This window comes from Micropterus salmoides, unplaced genomic scaffold, assembly GCF_014851395.1.
Source record: "Micropterus salmoides isolate LMB-PRFRI ecotype aquatic unplaced genomic scaffold, ASM1485139v1 Ms_hic_scaffold_2, whole genome shotgun sequence".
NCBI lineage: Eukaryota > Metazoa > Chordata > Actinopteri > Centrarchiformes > Centrarchidae > Micropterus > Micropterus salmoides.
In genome coordinates, this window is record NW_024041150.1 from 27,919,831 (window position 1) to 27,925,747 (window position 5,917).

A 5,917-nucleotide genomic window follows, 5' to 3' on the forward strand; every position below is an offset into this window, starting at 1 on the left:
AGCTCTGTTGAGATTTATGCCACTTTAATTGAATAGGGCTCAAAATTTGATAGCTAATTTCAGTGGAACACTCAAAAAGTTTAGGAACCATACAGTTGTGTCATGACGTTATTGACGTCAGGACGTTTGGTGGGTGGGTCTTATCTCTCCCTCAGGAAAGCTGAATCAGCCATCTTGAATTTGCCTTCATGCAGTGAAGTTTTCATGGAAGTTTTGGAAAGCCCCCACAGTTTAATTTGTTTTTATTTGTTTGCAATGCGCACTTTTATCCCCTCGCTTCAAACCACCACCTCAGTTTTTTTCATCATCATTGGCCTGCCTTTTTTTCAGCGCTGTCTTATTATCAGCCCTGATTTGGTAAGTAACTCTAATGTTTTTTAATTGAATTTCGATAAATAGTCTTACATTTGGAACTGGGAATACATGTGTACAATGTGCACAGTGAATATTTGTTGTAAATAGTTTACAAATCCAAGTAATTGTAACTTTAGAAGTTGTTGAATCTGACTTACAACGGTGTAAAGTTATCAGCGGGTTTCCTGGAAGAACTACATTTCCCATAATGCATGTTTTCCCGGGAGATGACGTGGGGGAACGACCATGAGTTTGAACTGTCTCGTGGAGTCTGAAACGTTCTTTATGTCTATGGTCCGAAAGCATAACGTTAACTTATCCCTGCTTCCCGGTTTCTGCCGGTTGTTGTTTTCGCTGTTCGCTGGTAATGCATGTGAGTAACGTTATACTTGTTTCAATAAGTGTCCGCGTTACATAGTCAATATTTTAAGTTGTCGAGCTGTGTGTTTGTGTGCAGCGTGAATCTAACAATGCTAAACAACATAATGTGAGTGTGTTATCATGATGCTAACAAGGTCTATGTGTGTATTTTTTTGTAAGCTCAAGTGTGTGGTTGTGAGATCATCATCTAGAAATCCTTTTTAAAAGTTCAGGTAGGATGTATTATGAAATAGTGTTATTAACAATTGGTTTTATTTTATGTGTCATTTCTTTAAATGTTTTTATCTCAACTGTGGGGTCCACAGTTGATCACTTGAACCCTTTATTAATACTTTGTTTAAAAAACAACAACAACGGAAATAGCATAAGCACACAACTTTGATGTTGTGCTTGTTAATAACTAACTTGCCAACTAACTTTTAACCTTTTCATTTTACTATAATTACTGTAGCCTACAATTAATGTTTTTCATAGATTTGGAAACTTTTTTTATCTGTAAATTCACTTTTTAAAATTTCATTTATCATTATGTATTATTTTAAAAATGTTTTTTTGAACATTAACTAATCATCTTTGTGTGCATGTTGTGTATAGATATTGGACTTCAAAGAGTGCTACGGAGAGTCAGCGTTTCACCATCAGACAGTTGGTGTCTGATAGGTGAGTTTTGTAAATTGTTTACTTTACATGATTCAGAAACAGATTATTTATAGATTATATTCAGACAACTATAAGAAACCATAGTGTGAATTGCCTGGACTGTGCCCTGAGGTTAAGTGATTATTCCATGAACAACATTGTCATCTCATCAGAGATTGACATCTTGACAAGATGTATTTTATCAGAAAGAGGTACCTTTAAAAGATACTTTCAGCTTCAATTTGAAGATGTCCAAATAACTATTGTTTTCGTGAAATTTTATTTTTTTTTCCTTTGTGTGTTATTAAAGTATTTACAATAGAAAGTAATTCATTTGAAAAATATTTAACTAAAGAAATGGTTAACCATAAATACTGAATCTACCATCTATAGCAATGACCACCATCAGAATATGGAGCCATTTAACACTTTTTTCTTTTCTTTTTATAAGTGTTTGCGCTGCATTTGTGTAATTACTATTGTAATGTCTATTTTTTGTCCATCTAGGAACAACGTGATGTAAATATGAGACGGGATCTCGTCCTTCGTGCACTTCCTTGGTACCTGCGTGAAGATGCCTCCAAGTTCTTCAGGACCTGTAATGTAAGTGTACTGGCCTCACTATCAATCCCTTTGCCTAGCTATTCAGTCAGCTTAAACATATGACATCACTCCAAAAACTATAGGAGAACCAGGCGGGTATTTCAGAAAGCAGGTTATGTGAACCCTGAGATGAGGGAAACTCTTGAGTTATCCAAAACAGAATTTTGATTCATTTAGATGAGCTCTTACTTCGGCCGCACAGTGAATATCAGACTACACGTCATTGCTGACGTGCTCTCAGATCAGAACAATCGTCTTTTTTTTAGCTTTTTTTTTATCACTTTGCAGGTTTAATCAATCACCTTCCAGCAGCCAGAAAAAGATAAATAACTAATAATACTATAATATTTAGAGTTGAATTACCTAACTCAGATCAGCTGTTCTGGAACTGAAAACTCAGGGTAAGTCAACTCAGAGTTCAGGGTTAGGCTTAGAGTTTGTTGAACCTCCCTTCTGGAATAACCCCCAGGACCTGTTTACGAAGTTCACTTGAGTTGTTATTCTCAAGTAAACTGTTATTCTCAAGTTATTATAAATGAAAAGGTAAGTATAAAGCATTCCACAAAAAGTATACTAACAGATGGTGTAAAACTAACATAAGATATAAGCATATGTAAAGAAAATAGTTTAAACATGTAGCTTAGTTGCAGTCTAAGTGCCAGTAATGTTTAGAGATCATTAGCATAATTTGTATTCAGGGGCTGAACTCATTCTTGTATTACTTGTGTTTATAGTCAGGAGATGGTCCAGACCTCACTGACACTCCAGTGGCTCTCCTGACAGTCGTAACGGATAACACTACTGATGCGGCCCTCTTCAGCCCTGAGAGCATCTGTATTGTCGTGGAGGATGAAATACTTGCGAGTGGTTCCACAAATCTGGCTGACTCATTTCTCCTGCTCTTTGGGTACGTCTATGCACTAGACCTACAGTACCCAAAGAATCTCGAGCATTTACATTTATACAAAAAGTTGTAATGTGTCTTGAGGACAACATTATAACTACTACTGACGCTGAAGAATGATTTGTTCAATGAGTGAATCACTCAGAATGGACTATTTCTTGAGCTGAGTATTGAGGACGTTTGTTGTTTTTGCCTCAGATTTAAGATGAGACTGTTTGCCTCTTCTACCTCAGACTTGATTCATTGATTGTTAATGGATAAATATCAAAACATTGACGTATTGCCCAGCCCATGTTTTTGCACAATTACTTGTTGGAAACGACTGTTCAATCCAATGCACTATACATGTTTAATGTTCTGTTACATAATGACTACCTTGATGTTGTCAGTTTAATGGCAACAGCTGAACTTTGAGTTTTAAAATAAAACAAAATGAGTTGCATCCTTCAAGGTACAGTAAGTGCCAAAAGGTTGTTAAACAGTATTGAAAGATCACGCGGTCATATGAGACGCAGGCATCTTTTAACCGTATACATAGGTTAAAATACGGTTGAAAGATGCCTGTGTCTCATGTGACCTTGTTATTTGTACACACTGATTATACAAATCACAACATATAAATAGGAAAATGTTGGCGTTATTTTGTCACTTATTGGGAGAAGTATGCTATCTGGAGCCATTTACTTCCAGTCTTTGTGCTAAGCTAGGGTAGTGTTGTGTGCGTCAGACAGTTACGGCACGCACGGACATGAAATGGGTATGTGTGGACTTATCTAACTCTGGGTGATATGGTAAAGTCACAAAAAGTCAGCGTGTTCCTTTAAATGGCTCCACATTCTAATAGTTTATTGCTGTTGAGGATGGATAATACTTAGAATCTTATATCATTTTATCATGAATCCCTTGTGAGTTTTTATCATAATGTTTACTGAAAGAATGTGAGATGGAGACCCAAAATACTGAATCTACCCTCTGTAGCAATGACCACTATCAGAATATAGAACTATTAACACTTAATGTACTTTAAAACACTTTATTTCCTTTTATTTTAATTCATGACAAGCACTTTGTGACTGATCTCCTTTGATTCTCGTGCCTTTTAAAAAGCACATTGTATAAAAAAAGTTGCTAAATTGTCACTGTGGTGTCACTTTCATCTTTTCTGACATTAGCTGATTATAATTGTGTAGTTGGCCAACATCAGTATTTTAGTATAGAATAAATTAAGTGCATATCCCACTTTGAGTAGAAAATTATAGGAAATTTAGTGCATTTCCTACAATTTTGAGTTTATTTCCAAAATTTTATGATTTGAAGACTATTGAAATTTTTGAGTGAATTACTCACTGATTTTAAGTTGAGGAATATCAATATTTATAAGATAACATTGAGATAATTTAAGGCAACAGTAAATATAATTTTTAATTTAAGTAAACTTAAAACTTTTAAAAATATCACTTAATATTTTTGTGTAATCTGTTACAAAATAATTTTTGAGTTCTGTGAACTTATTCGGGTTTACAGTGTAGTATAGAAGCAATTATAAAAAGGATAAACTGAAATAAACTTCATTCAATGGAGCAGTGCTGAAAATGAATTTGAGCTTAGGAGTCTGATAGCTTGGGGGAAAAAGCTACTGAAATGGGACCCTGAAAAAAAGCTGAGTAATGGGGACCCTGCCTCTGGAAGCTGTTGAATTTTCTGAATGCATACAAGAATACTCTCCTCATGCCTCCTGCATCAATACCACTATGTTGCTGATCATATGAAGTAGACTGAAGCTCAGACCTACTGCAGAGAGACATACACAGACCTGGCCACCATTGTTTGGTGGGATTTCCATTCATCTGTAATAATGGTAAGTTCCCAGCAAAGCATTTTCTCTGATAATGATAACTTTGAAGTTCAGTGTGTCACCTTGTCACAGTTCAGATCAACGACCCAGAAGCTGACAGGATGCCACAGGAGTCTATTCACAAAAACAGAGAGGAAGGTCAGTGCTGACGGTGCTGAGACTAACTAGGCAGAGCAGATGAGTGAAGCTGATGCCTGGGATCTGACTGGCAGACTGAGCCGAGGAATGTGAAGCTGGGAAGGAAAGCAGGTGGGCAGACAGGGCTGGTGAGTGGCTAGGGGAGCAGACAGGCAAACGGGCAGAGGGGCAGGTGAATCCGATTCCAGCACTCTTCTCATGGGTATGTTCCAGCTCTGGGTAGGTTGGGTAGGAGTTCCTAGACACAGAGTACACAGGTCAGAAACGGGCAGACAAAAACAGGTTCTATTTCGTATGGGCTTCGCCCTCTAAGGCTATTGCTATTGGATTTACCCCCACAAGCGCTTGCGCGGCACTGAGAAAGGTTGTCTACGCCCACCCACAGCGTGGGCCTCTCCTAGGTCCGCACAGTGGGATTTGGCACTGGGTTTATGCATGCTAACCTAAGCCCCTTTTGAGCCTTTGGAGACGGCGGACCTGGAGTTCCTTTCAGCGACCTTTCCTAAGTTTAGTTGAAGCTATGAGGTTTAAGCAGTCTAGTTTGAAAAGTGTGAGGTGGTGATGGTGCAATGGATAAGACTATGCCTTTGGTGTGAGAGACCTGGATACAATCCCCTACTGTGACCCTTATACCAATGTGTCCCTGAGCAAGACACTTGGTATTTGTCAGACTGCTGAAACCTCATAACATTTTCTTATGAACTTTACAATGTTCATCATCCTCAATCTCTAACAGTTGAGCTAGATTAGGAAAAGATCAGGAAGAGCCAGTATAGACAAAAGGAATCATTACAGCCACCAGTAACACTTAACAAATTGGCATGTGAGTGTTGTATCAAGGCAGAATAGGAAAAATATGAACCTATGCTTTCAGTTTGTGTGGGGCACCAATGGGCATACAGTGCATGACTTGCAACTTGTCTTTTAAAATTATCCTCATAATTGGATTGTTTGTATTTTGCAGTGCAAAGATGAACCAGATATTGCTGACATGCCTGTGGCTCTTCTCACTGTGGTCACTGAAAACAAATTTTCAACATAGG

The 5,917-nt window shown here is 37.6% G+C and overlaps 1 long non-coding RNA gene across 1 annotated transcript; it reads left to right on the forward strand.

The window, feature by feature from the left end:
- Positions 1 to 248: 248 nt before the first annotated feature.
- Positions 249 to 3,990, forward strand: LOC119911325. The gene is made up of 4 exons (XR_005445846.1): positions 249 to 947; positions 1,330 to 1,395; positions 1,882 to 1,977; positions 2,712 to 3,990. It is a non-coding gene; the product is annotated as an uncharacterized LOC119911325 (long non-coding RNA).
- Positions 3,991 to 5,917: the final 1,927 nt, after the last annotated feature.